Here is a 19,358-nt window from a genome sequence, read left to right on the forward strand (position 1 = left end):
GTCCTGACATCCTGATCCTGTAGCCTCTAGCATCCATATAGACTTGAACCACCATGATCATTATTGTGCATTTCTCTTATGCACTTTTTACATATTCTTTGAAATTTCATACAACATATTTTTTAACATATCTTACCACCTACAACTTCTTTAATAACCACTGTCTCTACTCTCTTATCCCTTCACACTCAACTTGGAGATATTTTCTTTTTTGGTTTCTCCACTGAGTCCATGTGTCTGAGTCCAGACTAGTCTGTGTGAGTGAGACCTGCATGCCATGTGGTCAACTTAACAGGAGTCACATTATTAAAAAAGCAAAGGAAAACAAACAACAGAAAACCCTGACTCCCCCTCTTCTGGTTACATTCAAAGACTAATAGTTCCTCAAGTTGTGGTAGTATTTCTTATCCCTTTATGTTGGGATTATGTCAGGGTGAAACTTGAACAAATCTTCTATACACTGTCACAGTCTCTTTGAGCCCATATGTACATTGTCCTATTGTTCCTGGAAAACACTGTTCTTTGATGTTACCAGCCTCTAATGGCTCACTCAATCTTTCTACTCCTTCTTCTGCAATTCCTGATCCTTTGGGTATGGGATATGATATGTATGTCTGTTTCAGAGCTGAGCACTCCATAGTCTTTTACTCTCTGCACATTGATAAATAGGGGGAGAGTCTCATGTTAAATATTATTAATTGTAAGAAGTAGATTTGCTGGTAGGAGCTGAGACATGTTCTGCTCTATGGTTATAGCTATAAGTCAATAGGGGTCATTTTAATATTATGTCCATTTAACAGAGTAATAGTATCAAGTTCTCTTCTAGGTTTATAAACTATATAGCCACATGTTCTTAGTCCCTTTAGAAGTTCCAGGTATGTTTATTAAGACATGACCTTAAATCTAATCATAAAAGAAGGGTGAACATCACATGTTCTGAACATTTTAAGAAGTCCATCATTATCACGTGATGTCAACATAAAAAAAGCAACAATATATGCAGCAATATTGATTCAGGATTTTTCTCTTCATTCTTCAATTTTCTATGTTTTTCATAATTTAGACATCTTTGTGAAAGAAAGAAGAAATCAGAAACAACTACTTACATGCCAGGGAAATTATACATCCTCTCTCTCTCTCTCTCTCTCTCTCTCTCTCTCTCTGTCTCTGTCTCTCTCTCTCTCTCTCTCTCTCCTTCCTTCCTTCCTTTTACCTGGCTTAGAGGGGAGTGCCATTATACTAACAATTGCAGGACATCCTTACCAATTGGCTTCAGGTTGGATACTGAATTTAACATCAAATGCTTCAAGATACAGCTGCCAGTGTGTGTAATGATAGGCATGATTAATTAGCTGCACATAGGATTTATATTATTATTTCATGATCTTTGTGTGCGTGTCTACTTCTCTTTATAAGTTTGATGATAACTAACACCATAGTATCAACAAATACTGAATATATTATTGCTGTTCTTTCTCTTGTTCTAATTGTATTTCTACAACAAGGTATAAGAAGGAAACCATGTAACAATATCAGACTTCCGAGGGGTGCCATGAATAACCACACCCTTCATTCGGTACAGTGGAATAAGTTTCTGCCATTTTTCTTTACCTCCTAGTGAAACATAAACTCTTCTCTATAAAATGATAAAAATGACGGGAATTGTGACATCCAGGTTCACTTTGATGAGTCAGGAGGGTCAAAAATGCTTTATGTCAATCTACCTCCTTCAGCTGTCACCTCTACACCCACTTCCAAATATACTCCAGAGAGTAGTGATTGTTCTCCTAAATCAAATTGAAATAGTAAATTGAGGAAATTTGTATGCACTCAGTAGATTTAATTCAAGAAAAAAAGTGAAATTCTGTTGATTAGGGTGTAGCAAGTTCTAGAACTCCAGAATAAGTGCATTTAATGACTATGTTTATATCTGAGAAATAGGTGGCTTATAATTGTTCTCTGACAGAAGGAATCATAGGAATTCTATGATTACATCTGTTTGCTATCTCTAGGCTAATTTTACTCTACAATGTAGGGATCACTAGCACATGCAATCCAGGGAATGGCATGTTATCCAGGTGAGTGGACAACTGGTGAGAAAGATGTTGGCTTCAATAAAGACTGATCCATTGTGAATCAATAGGCTCAGTGCCAGATGGAAAGGATTTTCTCAGAGAAATCTACAATTCTCAAGATAAATTATACAAAGTATTTGATGATGTATATAGGTCAGCACATGTGCTAAGTCCAATGCCAAAGGCTAGCAAAGACCTGCTAGAAAGAAGCACAACCAATAATTCAAGTAGATGAGAATTACCTGGCACTCACATCAAAACAGCATCAACATGCACAGGAGCATTGATTCAAGCTTCTTCTTTCAGACCTTCAGATTTTTAGATTCTTTTCATAATGTAGGTATGAACTTTGAGAAGGAAAGAAGAAATTAGAAATAACTATTTCCATATCAAGGAAGTTCTGTTATTTTCATCTTTAACTGAAAGGGGATTGTCAAATTAAAGTTGGTCAGTAAACTGGCATCTCTTCTAAAAGTAACTGGATAAGTACTAACATTGTGTTTACTAATTTCTGAGGTATTGCCTTTTTAAACACAACCACAGGAAAATAATGGCATGTTTGGATGGATTGTTCTTTCTGAAGTTATAAGGTCTAGAACAAGTTACATCATCAGCAACTAGAAGGGAAAGACCTCACATTCCACAGAAGAGGAGATGGACAACTGAGGTTCAGAACTCAGGAGGTTCAGTTTGTGTATGGGCCAGAGTGAGAGGAAAGTTCCCCGTACAGTTTAAAGAGTTCAAAGTGAGAAAAGGCATCTTTTAGGTTATATGTTACTAAACTATGCACCAGTGTAAACAAAACAGTTTAGAGAGGAATATAATAAAATCAGGCAAGCCCATGTAAAATTTACAATGCTCAGCAGTCAATGAGAAAAATGTCAGTACTTTTTCATAAACACAAAATAGAACTGAAATCAGGAGACTAATCAATAGGGAAACTCCTAAAAGTAGCAGAAAATAAAGAAGGATAGCAAAGAGTTTAAGCAGCTGTTATAAATATGCTCCATATAATTAATTATGTACAACAAAACATAACTATTAGATGGGAAGCAGGGAGGGTTGGAGTGGAGAGGACAGGGAGGAGAGGAGGGAGGGGTGACTGTGGTCAGTATGTCAAATAAATGGAAAAATAATTTAAATGTTGCTGGAGGGCTCCTCTCCAGGTTCCCCAAACCCCGCAGTCCCATAATCCACTTATAAAATAATCACTCAGACGCTTATATCACTTATAAACTGTATGACCATGGCAGGCTTCTTGCTAACTGTTCTTTTATATTAAATTAACCCATTTTTATAAATCTATACCTTGCCACGTGGCTGGTGGCTTACCAGAGTCTTTACATGCTGCTTATCCTGGTGGTGGCTGCAGGGTCTCTCCCCTGGGCCTTCCGCTTCCCAGAATTCTCCTCTCTCCTTGTCCCACCTACTTCCTGCCTGGCAACCTACTTCCTGCCTGGTCACTGGCCATCAGTGTTTTATTTATATAGAGCAATATTCACAGCAATTAAATAAAAATATTATCTAAAAGTTAGAAAATATCCATATATTATTTATAATTAATATAATAATTGAAATAAAATATACTAAATTCACTATTATACAAGACAGATAATATCATAATATATAAGTACCTCACTTACAAAATTGCCTCTAATTACAAAAGCAATTAGAAAATACTTTAAGGGAATGATTAACATATATGCAAAGATCTTCAGGGAACCTTTAACAAACTGAATCAATCAGCATGTTTAATAATATTAATAATTAATTAAAATATTATTCAAGGGGATCAGCAATAGCCTGCATTTTGCAATGCACAACTGGGACTTAATTTTACTTTGCTAAATATTAAACAAAAGATAATATTTCAATTGTATGCACTCTGTATACAAATAAAGGTCATTACATGTCAGAAAGTTAATTTCATGGATGATAACTTCTTAATATATGTAGAAGATGGGATCAATTCCAAATTATTTACAACATATTTTCACAAAGTGTTTAATCCATGCGTTCAGAAAAAGTACTATTCTTACATACAATTTTTTGAATCTTTGAAGTTTCCACAAAATATCAAATAAAAATATCTTTGGGCCGGGCGGTGGTGGCACACGCCTTTAATCCCAGCACTTGGGAGGCAGAGCCAGGTGGATCTCTGTGAGTTTGAGGCCAGGAAAGGCGCAAAGCTACACAGAGAAACCCTGTCTCGAAAAACAAAAAACAAAAACAACAACAACAACAAAAATCTCTTCAGGCATGTATCACTTTATCTTCTTTTAAGAAAATTATTCAATGTTGCTGATTAACTTAATTAAGACTTAGACTCCTATTATTTTTAGTAGGAACTAAAAGTTTTGTTGCAGTTATTTATTTATTTGCATGTGTGCATGTGGTGGTCAGAGGACAACCTCAGCTGTCAGTCCTCACTTTTCTTCTTGTTTGAGAAAGGATATCTGTTTTTGTTTTTGTTTTGTTTGTTTGTTTGTTTCTGGAACTGAGGACCAAACCCAGGGCCTTGTGCTTGCTAGGCAAGCACTCTATCACTGAGCTAAATCCCCAATCCAGGATATCTGTTTTATTTGATAGAATGAATATATAAAGTGTAGAAGGACAAAGAGATCAGTTTTGACATGGACTCTCTACAGAAACTCTCCAGTAAACATGGTATTTGCAGAAAACAGTTAAAAAGTTTTTGGTGCTCAAAAACCAAGTCCAATATGTTAAGTGTCAACTTTACTTATAACATTTCTGTAATCAAATCATCTTGTGTTTAAAATGAATAAATATTAAAAAAATAAAGGGGAATGGAGAGGTAGGTCAATGAGGCAGGCTGAGGGGAGGAAGTGGGAGGAAGGATGAGAAAGGATCCATGATTGGTATGTAAAATGGATAAAAAAATAAATTAACAAAACAATCTTTGAAGGCACAAATTTTCTATTTAATGTATTCCTGTTTTCTGAAAATCAAGTTGGGTGTATCAACTTTCTATGTACCCAGAGAGTAAAAAGAGAAAATATTACATGTCTTATATTCTTTAGGTGGCAGTAAGTAGATTTTTTTGCTTCTGTCCAAGAATGCCAAAGTGACAGGATACATACACCACCCTCTCTTTTGATCTCATAATGTGATTCTTCACTTCTGACAACCATTGTTTGAAAAAATGGAAATAGAACTTTATAAGTCAGGTTTTATCTATTTTTGCTTTTTTATTTAATTGTTTTATTTTACATACCATCCCCTGTTCCCCATCCCTTCCCTTCTCTGGGTCTCCCCTCTTCCCCTGCATCCCACCCCCATCCACTCCTCATAGGGTAATCAATACAGGCTGGCATACCAAGTTGGGGCAAGACCATGACCCTCCACCAAAGGGAATAGGCTCTAAAAATTTAGTTCATGTATGTAACTGGGTTAAGTCCTGGTCCCATTGCCAGGGGACAACAAATACATCAAGCCACGAAACTGTCATCCACATTCAGAGGGCCTAGTAAGGTCTCATGCAGGCTTCCCAGCTATCAGTCCAGAGTCTGTGAGCTACCAATAGCTTGTGTCAGCTATCTCTGTGGCTTTTCCCATCATGATCTTGACCCTCCTTCCTCTCTTCAGCTGAACTCCGGGAGCTTGATCAAGTGCTTGGCTTTGGGTCTCTGCATCTTCTTCCATCAGTCACTGCATGTAGGTTCTGTTGTAAAATATCATTTCAAGGTGTGTTACTTTGATTTATGCTCTGGAACCTTTGTTTCATGATGCAGAGATGTGCTTGGTTAAATAAAGTGCACCTGTGGAGGCTGGGTCAGCAACTAGCTGACAGGAAATGGTAAGGAGTAGCCAGGTGAGAAAGGGTTTATAAGGAGGGGCAGGGAGAAGTACAAGGGCTTTTTGGAGGATTCAAGCAAGGAAAGGAGGTGAAACACTTGCTATTCCGCCCCTCTGAAGAGCAGAATTGCACCTAACTTTTGACTCTTGACTTCTTTAGAGGGACAGAGGTTGACTTAAATTCCCTACATAGCTTTGCAAAAGTTAGAGCCGGAGAGAACCGAATTCCCTCCAGCTGCAGCAACTGCTGCTGATAGCAATAGAGTTGCAGTTGCTGGTTTGGACAGCTGTGGCTTAAAAGGTAGCAGCAATTTAAAAAAGTACAAAAAGGTTCTATGCTGATAATTAGGGTAGACACCAATCTTAGTACAGGGGAAGCCTAGTTCAAGTACCCTCTCCACCAATGCTGTGAGTCTTAGCTGGGAACATCCTTGTGAGTTCCTGGTGATTTCACTAGCTCTAGATTTCTCCCTAGTCCCCAATGTCTCATTCTGTCACCATATCTCTTTTATCGCTCTCCCTTTCTGTCCCTCACCCAATTAGGCCATCCAAAACTCTCATGTTTCCAACCCCATCCCTTCCTTTCTACTCCCTCTTCCCAGTTTACCCAGGAGATCCTAACACTTCCCCCTTCCTGGGGTAATCCATGTGTGTTCCCTTAGGGTCCCTCTCTTTACCTAGGTTCTCTGGGGTTGTGAATTGTAGCCTGGTTATCCTTTGCTTTATGTCTAATATTCACTTATGAGTGAGTACATACTGTGTTTGTCTTTCTGGGTCTGGGTTACCTCACTCAGGATACTATTTTCTAGTTCCATCTATTCATGAATGATGAGAGAATTTTGAGGAGAAAATTATTCCTTTCTGTTAGATTCCCTAGGTCATTCCCTTTATTCCTGAACCCCTCATCTGGTAGGAAACTGTGGGTTTCACTGAATAGTGAATCAAAGTTCTATAAGAAGAGGTACAGGTATATCCCATGGAAGAATGAGAGGCTAGACCATGATATAGGAAAAATGTGTGTGAAAGGTGTAATCAGAAAAGAATGAAAGTATACTGTGGAAGAACTGAAGTAAATCTTCAGACTAGCAGCTGGAGTGACAGCTAGAGGCTTTCTTTCCTAAATATTCCTGATCCTGGAGAAAAAAAATAACACCTCAAACTCAAACTATAAAGTGATAAATACAGATACTTGGTGCTGAACTTGGGGTTGTTACCTTGAAACTGAAAACTGATAACAACTTACAGCATTTCCCCTACCTGGACTAGAGTGACAGTAGAGCTGTATGTCCATGACAAAAAAGAAATAGACTATTGATTTCATTTTGTGAGCTTTCTAAACAAGAGGATTAGATCACCACAGAGACGATTTTGAAGATGGCTTGCCTAGAGATCCAACCTGGAGTGTACTGGAACAGTAAGATGAAGAAAATGATGACTGTTGACAGAGAATGAAGGGGAGATAGAGGATGCATAATGTTCAGGACAGCCTACTAATGGGAAGCTAAAGGTCTGCTCTCTGTAAAATGAAGGAAAAAAGCATTCACGTTGGGCAGTTTTTTACTTCAAGGTACAAATGATTGCATCAGCTTCCTTTGCCTAGTTCATACATATGATTTACCACAGAGGAGAAGATTAATTTCTGGGGTACAATTCAGAATGAATTCCATTTCTTGGCAGAAAATGAACCCTAAACCAGAAAGTACTAGAAACCTGATATTGGTGTCTGTTTAGAGTTAACCCCGTAGAACTGGCATGGTATAATGTGCCTTTTCAGCCTAAGGCCTCTTTATTTCCACCTCAAGCGTTTTGCTCTCAGGTCTGTTTCTGTACAATCTTTCTGTGTTTAAAAAAAAATTCATACTGTGAGTCATCAGTCATTTTGATTACTGCCAAGCATACCCATTATCCTAAAGTGAGAAAAATAATACATCGCACATGACGAATTCAAATCTAAAGTAACCGAAAGAAGTGTAACAATAGCTCAATTAACCTGTGGATGCTTATGGCAGACCTGTGCTTTTCTTAGGTGAGGGTATATAAACCATAGCATTTCAGGAAAAGAGTAATTTAAAACAGATCAATGTAAAGCAGCTTTGCAGAGAGGCATGAACTGTTTTCTTTTACTGCTGAATTGCCACAATATTTTTCCCGATTTAATTTTAAGCACTGCTGTATCATATATTATTTTAAGGAATAGGATGTGAATTTTTTAAAATTGTTTAATTAAAGACCCAAGGGAATGAATTCACTATCCTGAAAATTAAGTGTTTATAGTAAGCTATTAACTCCATTATATACATTGAATTTTGCCAACTTCTGTGTTGGGATTTAGTTTGTTACATATGCAAGGCCAACGTCTTTCATCACCAGTTTATCTTAAACTGATGCAATTCTTGGAAACCTAGCTTTTGTTAACAAAGTCTGATGTGAAATTTAAAATAGAAAGCTAAAATATGAATTCACACACAAAAACACAATTGCAAACATTTCAGAGGGCATATTCTACTTGATGACCATATTATTTTCTCCCCCCAAGAAATCTGCTTAGAAATCTCGTTAAAAATGCCTTTTCCTTTCCTTCATGATGAATGAGCTGTTAGCTAAGTGCTCTACCATGCATATCAACACAAAAAAGATGATTTCAGTTCAGCTCTCCTCCTTCTCAAAGGGGATATGCTTACCAGGAAAACAAGATGTCTGTCTGTCTGTCTGTCTCTGTCTCTGTCTCTCTGTCTCTCTTTCTCTCTCTCTCTATGGTTTTTTTGCACATACAGATATTCAGTCACACACACTTCACAAACATAAGTAAAAAACAATAATTATAAAGCTTCAAAAACACCATACCAAGCTTTGGATTTTATTACTTTTCTAATATCTGGGAAAAGGTCCTTGGTGCATCATTTTGTAATCTTCCTTGTTGTTCAGCACTTAGCCTTTCCTTTCTACTCTAATAACAATCTTATCTTACCACAAATCATAATTGCCCATAATGAGTTATGCTTTACTTTGGTTTCCTTTAATGGCAACTGCTCCCTAGTAGCATTTTAAGGAAGAGACAAGTCCACTGGTTTCATGAAGTGCACTTTTTCCTGAGACCTATACCCACAATTAGGCCCTAAGAATTATAAGTGATAAAACTTCTTTTTCTTCTGAATTTTATCTTTTCCTGTTTTCTTTTATATTCCTTTCTCTCTTTGTTGACTAAGTGTAGCTGGAGTTTTCTCTCTGGGTCCCACCAAGTCTCACCAGTCCCGCCAGTCCCAGAGCCCACTTATAAAATAAACACACAGACACTCACATTATTTAAACTGCTTAGCCATTAGCTCAGGCCTATCATTGTCTAGCTCTTACTCTTACATTTAGCCCATTTCTATTAGTCGATACTTTGCCACGTGGTTCGTGGCTTATTGGTACCTTACATCTTCCTTGTTCTGGCGGTGGCTCCAGAAGTCTCCCCCCTGCCTTCCTCTTCCCTCAACTAAGTTTGCTCTTTTGTCCTACCTCATTTTCAAAAGTGAATCCAACCCATATTTAAGCAGCTTTCTTTAACTTTAAACCCAATCTGTCTTGAAATAAATACTTTTAGGCTATGTGTTCTTGATTCCCTTTAATAGTGTTTCTCAACCTCTAGGTCACAACATCACAGGAGTCACCTATCAGATATCCTGTGTATCAGATATTTACGTTACAATTCATAATAGTATCAAAATTACAGTTATGAAGTAGCAACAACATAATTTTATGGTTGGGGGGTCACCACAATATGAGGAAGTATATATTAGGAAGGTTGAGAACCACTGCTTTCACATAATGGAGGTGGCTATGAGCCTATGAATGTTGATTATAGTAACAGTCACCGTTAATTTCCAACCTCCCATGCCAAAATAAAGAAAGTAAAAGAAGTCTACCCAGTATTCCCTTGCTGTCCTTATGCCAGAGTGAACACACAAAACCCACCTTAAATTACCCAGTAAGGTATCAAACTCTTTACTCTTGATCAAAATGATCAGAAATATGAAGTAATCGTGACTTACTTCACTAGGAAAGACTGGTATCTAGAATTTAATTAAAAAACAGTCAAATAGAATTCACTTTTTAAGACTAAACCTAAAGGCCTAAAGCTCTGTCATCACTGTGAATCACTTCAGTTCGTTCTCAGACCCAGCTTCGCCTTGATAAAAATTACATGAATATTGGACTTCGGTAACACATCTCTACTTTCACCCCTGATGTGACTTCCAGGAGAAGCAACCTCCTATTAATACAAAAAGTCTTAAAGAGTCCATGTCTTCCCTTATTAGATGTTTGCTTAGTATTGGAACCGCCCCCTTTGTTTTGATCTGACATACGATTCTTGTCATTCATTGTTTTAAATGATGTGTTTAAAGTTATTTCTACCGTCCTCAAAGATAAAAGAACATGTTCCTGCATGTGAAATGGTTTGTTTCTGTTTGATGACTGACAATTACTTCTGTCCTTACAAAATGTTAGCTTAGGATGTCTACCTTATGAATAATGACAGTTTCATGTAGTGAATACATGTTCTTTGCGTCTAGGTACATGCTGTTCATTAAAAATGAGCCAATATCCTTAATCTAATGAGACAAATGTTATCACTGATAGTATTTGGTTGTCTGTTATATAAACTTTCTATGTCCAGAAACCTAGAGATACCAATTTCAGACCTGTGTTGTTCATTAATCATCTGTACATGGGAGGCAAATACTCTGATTAGAGATTAACATACAATTAAAATCACATTTCAGTACAAATAAAAAATACCACTATAACCCCCATCCCTCTTTGTAAGTTACCTCCTCTTGTTCATAATTTTGCTTATGTTTTGCTGCCCACTGAGTTTAACCAGGCCTTTCTGTGTGGCCTCAGGTTTGGAAACTACCAAGTGGGGCTTGGTGAGCTTACCAGTGAGTACAGAGCAGATAACAAAGACTCTCTGTCCCCATGCATACTTCTAAAGATGGAATTCATCAAGGAGGGTTATGAATAATTCCCCCATCCATGTCTGACTGTTGACAGGTTCAGGTGGTTGTGGACCTCATACAGACAATGGATGTGGCTCTGAGCATGGAATGTAAATTGGTGTGTCATAACCTTAATATAGCACTTCATAGATTTTCATTCTACATTCTGGTCCATACATTCTTCCTGAACCTTCTTCATTAATGCTCTATGAGCTCTAGAGATTGAGTTTTAAATGTTCTGTTCGTGGATGAGCATGAAGCTGTACTTTATTCTCAGTGCTCTGAGTAGCTATGAGTCTCTGAGTTCACCTCCTTTAACAACAGAAAGAAAGCTCTCTGAATCAGTGTCAGAGTCAGAGTGGTTTTGTCTGTGGGTGTAAACATAACTGTTTAAGTGGGTATTTGATGCCATGTCCCTTTCTTAAATTCCATAGACACCTACTATTTTAATATGCCCTGATATCTTAACCAAGTTTACTTTGCCTTCACTTTAAAATATAACAAAGTTATATTTAAAATGAAGAGTGGCACACATACCTTTAGACTCAGCACTCAGGAAAACAGAGTCAGTCTGATCAACATCATAAGTTCCAGGCCATCAAGGACCACACAGTACACCCAGTCTCAAAATAAATACATAAATTAAATAATAAATCATATTTTTTCCAATAATGAATGTAATAGCTAGCACTTTTTTTTAGATATCCTTGGACATGTCAGAGAAATTGCTGGGTTCACATACCCCCAAAGACAGTCTGATTCTTTTTGGAAAAAAGAAATTGAATTTGAAAGGTAAACACTTTGATAAATGTCACAGAGGTCGGGTCAGTGTGATGGGCTTCTGACCATTATCTTTCCACCAACAACTCTTTCTTCTCAGGAGCAGCTACAAAGGGATGAATCCTATAAATCACTTCCTCCACTTCTTTACATTTTATATGAAGAAATAACTTCACAGTACTACTTGGTTTGAAATATGATAACTGATCTAAAATAATTTTTATTTACACTGCTAGGTGACATGCACACAGTGCCCTCCCTAGATAATATAAACAAATAGAACTTTGTAGTGTGCTCATTTTTTTTTTATCATTTTAGTAAAAGCAAAGGAGAAAAATGCAAGGGTTAATTTATACAGAATCAAAATGCTATTTCTATATAAAAAATCTTGTTCATAAATGGTTTCATTTCAAATTGTTTGACAAATGCTATTTTAGAGAGAAAAAGGATATAATCATTCTTACATCATTTGGTAAACTGACTAGTCATTGGGATATACTTAGAGCAATGACACATTTTCAATCTAATATAATTATTAAAACTTTTTATTTTTAACACCTTTACTATTAACATATATTAATTTAGCAAAGCAAAGAACCTTATTGTGTGTCCTTGTGAGGGTTACTATTGCCATGTGAAACACCATGAGCATAGGTAAACTGGGGGAAAAGGCTTTTATTTTGCTTATACTACCATTTGATTATATGTCTGACCCTTTGTTACTGAAGGCTTTTCTTCAGTTCCATCTAACTATCATCCTGAACTATGAGTAGGTACTAAAGTCATTGGGTAATACCCGAGCTTATGAATTTTGCTATTGCTACCATAATGGCTTGAAGAACAGCAACAGTTTTTCTTGTTAATTGAAAAAGTACTGAGTTATTATATGAAAGCCAGATAAAAATTGGGGCTTGCCTTAGAACATTTTCTGATAATGTATGTCTGTCATTATTTATTGTATGTCTAGAGCTGCAATCAATGCTCTTTTTCTGGAACTAATATTTTTTCCCCTTACTTTCTTAAATAAGGTGAAATGAGCAACATTTTCTAAAAGGAGGTATTACCTGTGATTTCCAATATTTGCATCCTGGGTATTCCCAGACCAGAAGGTACTTGAAAATTCTTACAGCTTTGATTAAAAACAAGGTTAAGTTTTAAAACAGATTGTAATATCTCATTTGCACCATTATTATTCTCTTAAGGGAACACATATCATAGACAATAAATAAGAAAAGGTACTTGGCTCTATCCTATATCTTTGGGCCATCCAGCTTCTGGTTCCTGGACATCCTGGAAATGTCAGGCCAAGGCTACCAGCAAAACATGGCCCATAGAATCAACTAAAGAAGTCTCACAGGGGCTCACAGAAACTGAAGTGGCAATCATAGATCCTGCATGGGACTTTTCTAGCTCTTCTGCATACATGCTGTGGTTGTTAGCTTGGTGTTCTTGTGGGACTCCTAACAGTTGGAGTGGGGTGTCTCTGACCCTTTTAGTTATTCTAGGGGTCCTTTTTAATCTTTCCATATGGTCTCAACCAACCTTGACATGAGGGTTATGTACCTAGTCTTTTTACATTGTGTTATACTGTGTTCGTTTCATATCCCTGGGAGGCCTGATCTTTTCTGAAATGAAATGGAGAAGTGAATCTAGAGGAGAAGGGAGGTGTTGGGTAAACTTGGAAGAGTGGAGAGAGGGATAACTGAGGGCCCAAAGTAGTGTATGATAGAGGAATAAATAAAAAGAAAATGTGCACAACGTATTTTATATTACTTTTTCGATAACACTTTAAAACATGCTCATAAACCAGGCCTGGTGGTACACACCTTTAATCCCAGCACTTGGGAAACAAAGGCAAGTGTATCTCTGTGAGTTTAAGGACATTTGGTCTACATGGTAAATTCTAGAACAGCCAAGGTTAGGTAGTGAGACCCCATCTTGAGAAAAAAGCATCAAAAAATTTTAAATAAATAAAATACCTTGTTCATAAATGCTTCACTTCAAATTGTTTGACAAATGCTGTTTTAGAGAGAAAAAGGAGATAATCATTCTTACATCATTTGGTAAACTGACTAGTAGTTGGGATATACTTAGAGCAATGATACATTTTCAATCTATTATAATTATTAAACCTTTTTATTTTTAACACCTTTACTATTAACATATATTAATTTAGCAAAGCAAAGAACCTTATTATGTGTCCTAGTGAGGGTTACTATTGCTATGATGAAACACCATGAGCATAGGTAAGCTGGGGAAAAGATTTTATTTGGCTTACACTACCATATTGTAGTCCATCACTAACTGAAGGAAGTCAGGTAGGAACTCTAGCAGGCCTGGAACCTGGAGGCAGGAGCTGATACAGAGGCCATGGAGGGGTGCTGCTTGCTGGCTTATTCATCATGGCTTGCTGAGTCTGCTTTCTTATAGAACCCAGGACCATCACCGCAGGGATGGCATAATCCACAATTGGCTGTCACCACTCCCCCTATCAATCACTAATTAAGAAAATGACATAAAGCCAGAACTTATAGAGACATTCTCTCAATTGAGTTCCTTCCTTTTAAATGACTATAGCTTTAATCAAGTTGACATAAAACTTTCCAGCACATTATGGAAATTCCATGTATGTGTGAAAATGTTCCTTGACAATATTTACAGCTTTATTACCTTTTAAAATCTTCCTTCCCATCCCTGCCTTCCCTTTCCTCTTCCTTATCCATTTTATGTAAACATCTTTATCTGCTTTTCTCAACTTCCACATATGACAGAATACCCATGTTATTTGTTTTATGACAACGACTAATTTCTTTTAGAGATATAGTCCAGGCTATTTCATCTCAACTATAAAAACCAATCAAAAGACTGCCAGTAGTTCCCTCTATCTAACATAAACTCTGAGTGATGTATGCCATGATCCTAGGTGAAGCCTATGATACCAATAGGACCAAACCATGTACCTACAAATTAACTTAAAATTAAGTATAGCAGGAGTTTAATCAAAATAAATATAAAGAAGCAAGTATGATGAAATAATGTTTTGCAAATTATTTAAATCTTGTAAGTTATCTACTTCTTTAAACTTGTAAAATGTATATATTGTTTCATTCTAGTAGTCCAATGCTTTGGCTGATCACAGCATCAGAGATCACTGAGGACAAAACTGTCCAGAATGGAGGACTTTGCAATTACTACATATTTACTAGATATGTAGTATTAAATAATTTTTCAGAAACAATATTTCTATATAATATATATGGAATAACTAGTTTCATAAATATATATTTGAGCTTAAAATACAATATTTTTCCTATGATATAATAATATACAAAACAAGGAAAAATGGCTTTCCCTCTTTATGAAAAGGTAAAAATTTTTTGTTAATTAAAATGATATTATGACCTAACATTTCATGGGGTCTGTTCTGGTGTGTTCTCTATGGGTAATTACCATGATATGCCTTTCTTTGCATTTCTCTATGAGAACTGGTGTTTGGGAAAGTCATGTTTAGAAGACTCTTCATGTAACTGTGATTATTATTGGAAATAATGAAGTCCTTTCACTATGACCCAAGATTAGCATTCTGCTTGCTACCATGAAATGTGATTGGAAAAGAAATTGTATGATATCATCTAACTATTAGAACTATTCTGTTCTATATTTATTTTGAAATAATATTAGGGTTAAATCCATCTGCCATTCACAAGTGTTAAGACTGTTGTAAAGAATTGGTCCATTCATAGGAACACTCTTTAAGTGTGTAGTTCTACAGAATATGATGGTTTTAAATTGCTTTATTATTTTATTTGAATGGTGTCTTGTCTGTATGTATGTCTATGCATCGCATGCATGCTTGTTGCCGACAGAAGCTAGAATATGGAGCTAGATATCTGGGAAATGAAGTCAAAGGTGGTTCTGAGATTCCATATGAATGCTGAAAATTGAGCTCACATCTTCTTGAAGAGCATCCACCAGTCTTAACCACTGAACTGCCTCTCCAGCCCCTGAATATGGAATTATTGAGGATCATATTTGAAGTAATTTGAATCCCTTGCATTTATTAGTTCCCCATATTTTTTTTCTTTACTCATTTTGTTCTAGACCTGTGTTTCTAGGTACTGCTGGTTGTCCAGGAACTTTCCATGTAAACCTGGATAGCCTTGAACTCATAGAATACATTTACATTTGCCTGCCAAGTGCAGAGTACCAACCATACATAGTATCAGCTTTCGCAGTTCCCCACTATCCATTCAGCAGACAAGCTGTAATGCTGTTCTTCTACCAGCCCAGTCTTGCCACTGTGAATAAGGTGAACAAAGGACTGCTTCCTTCCCAATATACTAAAAACAGAGTGGAAACGATTCAAGGACAAAGCAAAGGGAAAAATATGGGAAAAACATTAAAAGAGCAAAAATTAATCATAATAGGAAAATGCAGTCATAGCACCTTTTTCAATTACAAAGAGTAAAATATTACTTTAAAATATACAAAACAGATTTCAGTTTGCATGAAAGCCAAAAATAGATAAAAGATTAGAGATGAGGATCATCAATGGTTATGAAAATTTATTTTTAAAATGAAGGCAACATGCAAATCCTGAATATAAATATAAGAACACAAATAAAAGTTCCTTTGAGATTCAGTTTTGGTCAAATATATCTACTGTCTCTAACTAGCAAAGATGATTGATTTTGCCCTTATTACATGGTATGGTAGGATATTTAAATGATTATATGATATATTTTTATATACTAATATCTGTGTGTTCTAAGTATACAATCAAGTGTGAAGAGCACCATTATAAACTAATTCACATATATTCTTACCTATATACATATTGCAAGTTGGTCATCCAGTGAGTATATATACATAAATGCTAATATATTGCTCCTATATCTTATCATCTAAATGCTATATATAATTTTATTTAATATTTTAGATAACAGTTTACCAAAGTTTGTTTTCCTTCAATTCTGTCATTAATAATGATAAATTGTACTTCAAGAATCTTTGGAATAAACTCCATTCTATATTATAGGACTCAATCATCACAGTGAGACTGACCATGAAATTTGAGATTAAAATATAAATTAGAAGATATTTTTATATTGGATTAGAATTTTACAAGTGTTATAAAATGTCAGATCACAGATTGATAATAGCTATTTAAGCTTGAAATTTCAACTTTTTTGCTAACCATGTCTATGTACCCAAATTCTTTCTTTTAATCCTTGCAAGTATAATGTGTATATTCCACAGAATAAGTTTCAAATATAAGTTCAGGATAGGTCTGTAGGTGGAGTTTTTCTGTATCTGAAATAACCACTCAGCGTCTTAATATAAATTATAAATATGTTGTCAATAGCTCAGGATTGTTACTACCTAATTCTTACATTTAAATAAACCCATATTTCTTATCTATGACACATGGCTCAGGGCTTGTTACCTGATTTTCTACACATGCTGCTTTTCTGGCAGCTGGATGACATCTCCTTTGACTTCCCCCTTTTCCTTCTAAGCATTCTGTTTGGCTGTCCCACCTATAATTTTTGCCAGGCTACAATCAGAGTTTTATTAAACCAGTTTGAGGGGCAAATGTTTACTGTGTACAAAGGGAGTATTCCACAGCATATGTCTCCTTTAGCAATAATCTGTACTGCATGCACTATGGTTGTAAACATTTTGTTTCTGTACCTGAAATAGCAATAAATAGGATTTGAAAGGATAGGTAAATGGATATCTTAGTCATTTTTGCTATGAATTTCTCTCCATATTTTTAATAATGATAAATCAAAATTTACTGATGTTTCTTATGGAAATGAAGTGACTCTGTCCTGATAGGTTAGAAAAGTTTCTAATCTACAAATAGCAACATTTCTACCAGAATTAGAATGGATCTCTTTGAAAATTATTCTCTATATTCAAAGAAGATGGGCTACTGATGGATATCAGCAAAGTTTTAAAGTAATTAGGTTGTGATCCTAACTGAGTAAGCCACTTTATTTACAGAATAAAATGTGCTTATATGTGAACTAATGGTGCCAAATTAGGCTGATATTTTTCCATACTCTATTTTTTATGTTCAATATTTATTATTGTCAAGAAACATACAAATTATCCACAATTTTATGTACTTGATATTTAATTAACTTATTTGATTATATATGTTTAAACAGAAACATAATAGCCTACTACAAGTAGAGTACCAATTAATTGTTATTTAAAGAGAGATACTGAAAATTTTTATTTATTATAGACTTGTGTAATTTGATATAGGCAAGACACATTCTGCTGTTTGATCTCTATTTGCTGTAAGGGGATTATGGGCTCTTGCTAGAATAGTGTCAAGGACAATTTGAATCAAGACATCCATTTCTTAAACATAGTCCAAATATTTGTTCAAAGAGCAGATAAAAGGAGAATATCCTCTTGCCTTGTATTGATTCAAAGCAGTGTCTGAGGCAGGCTTACCATTGACTCCACAGATTCTTATGCTTACTCTATACAGTCAGATATGCTCGCAGGGATTTCAGTCACAGAGAAATTTTAAATAAGCTAATTACAATTGTGTCATTATATATGTTCAATATATTCAACTTACCATACAGTGAATTATGTGTGACTGTGAATCATCTCAGGAACACTCTGACTGAAGATACAGACATCCACATTATTAAAAAAGTAAGAAACATGCAGGGTGCTTGATATCCTAGTTTGTAGGTGAGAATAGAGAGAATGAGAGGATGCAAAAAAGAAATGTATAACTAAGAATTATAGACAGTACCTTTAAAATAAAATATGAAGGATCACTTACAAATAAATTTTATAAACATATTTCTGAGACTTTCACATGACTGTCGAATTAGAATTTTCTATTATTAATGATTTTTAAAAGTCATAACTATCATGTCTCTATTATATCATGTATAATCCAGGGGAATAATACATGGGAAGGAAGAACGAAATCTAAGTGGAAAATAAAATGGAGAACATGGCCCAGAGAATCAACTAAGCAGGCTGACAGGGCCTCACAAAGACTGAGGTGACAGTCACTGAGCCTCCATGAGTCCAATTTAGGTCTTCTGCATATATGCCCTGGTTGTTTGCTTGGGTTTTTATAGGACTTCTAACAGTGAGAGTGACGAGTGTCTCTGACTCTTTTCCCTGCTCTTGGGACCCTTAATTTCCTACTGGGTTGTCTCATCCAGCCTTGATATGAAGGTTTGTGCCTATTGTTATTGTAACTTTTTATGCTGTGTTTGGTTGATTTCCCTGGGAAAACTGACCTTTTATGAAGGGAAACAGGAGAAATGGACCTGGGGTAGAGGAGAGTTGGAGAGGTGACTTACAGTAGTGGAAACTGTGGTTGGAATATATTGTATGAAAGATGAATCCATTTTTAAAAATAGAAGAAAAATATGCAAAAAGGTCTAATGGCATAAAAAAAGAAATAATTTTCATAATATACATGTATGGCCAGACTTTATAGAGCCCAAAACTAGCAATGGTAATGGGTGGACTTTAGTAAGGACGTCCCCTTGAATGATGTGTTTGCTGTGACCCTTTAGATCTTACCCCAAATATCAGTTCCGCTAAGCCAGTGGAAGTTCTTTTCAACAGTGATGGAAATTGAACATTCTGAACAGTACCAGATAGCATGTTCCCATCAGCATTCTACAAGAATATTTTATTCGGAAATATATAT

The sequence above is a fragment of the Peromyscus leucopus genome, chromosome 13 (genome assembly GCF_004664715.2).
Source record: "Peromyscus leucopus breed LL Stock chromosome 13, UCI_PerLeu_2.1, whole genome shotgun sequence".
NCBI classification, from domain to species: domain Eukaryota; kingdom Metazoa; phylum Chordata; class Mammalia; order Rodentia; family Cricetidae; genus Peromyscus; species Peromyscus leucopus.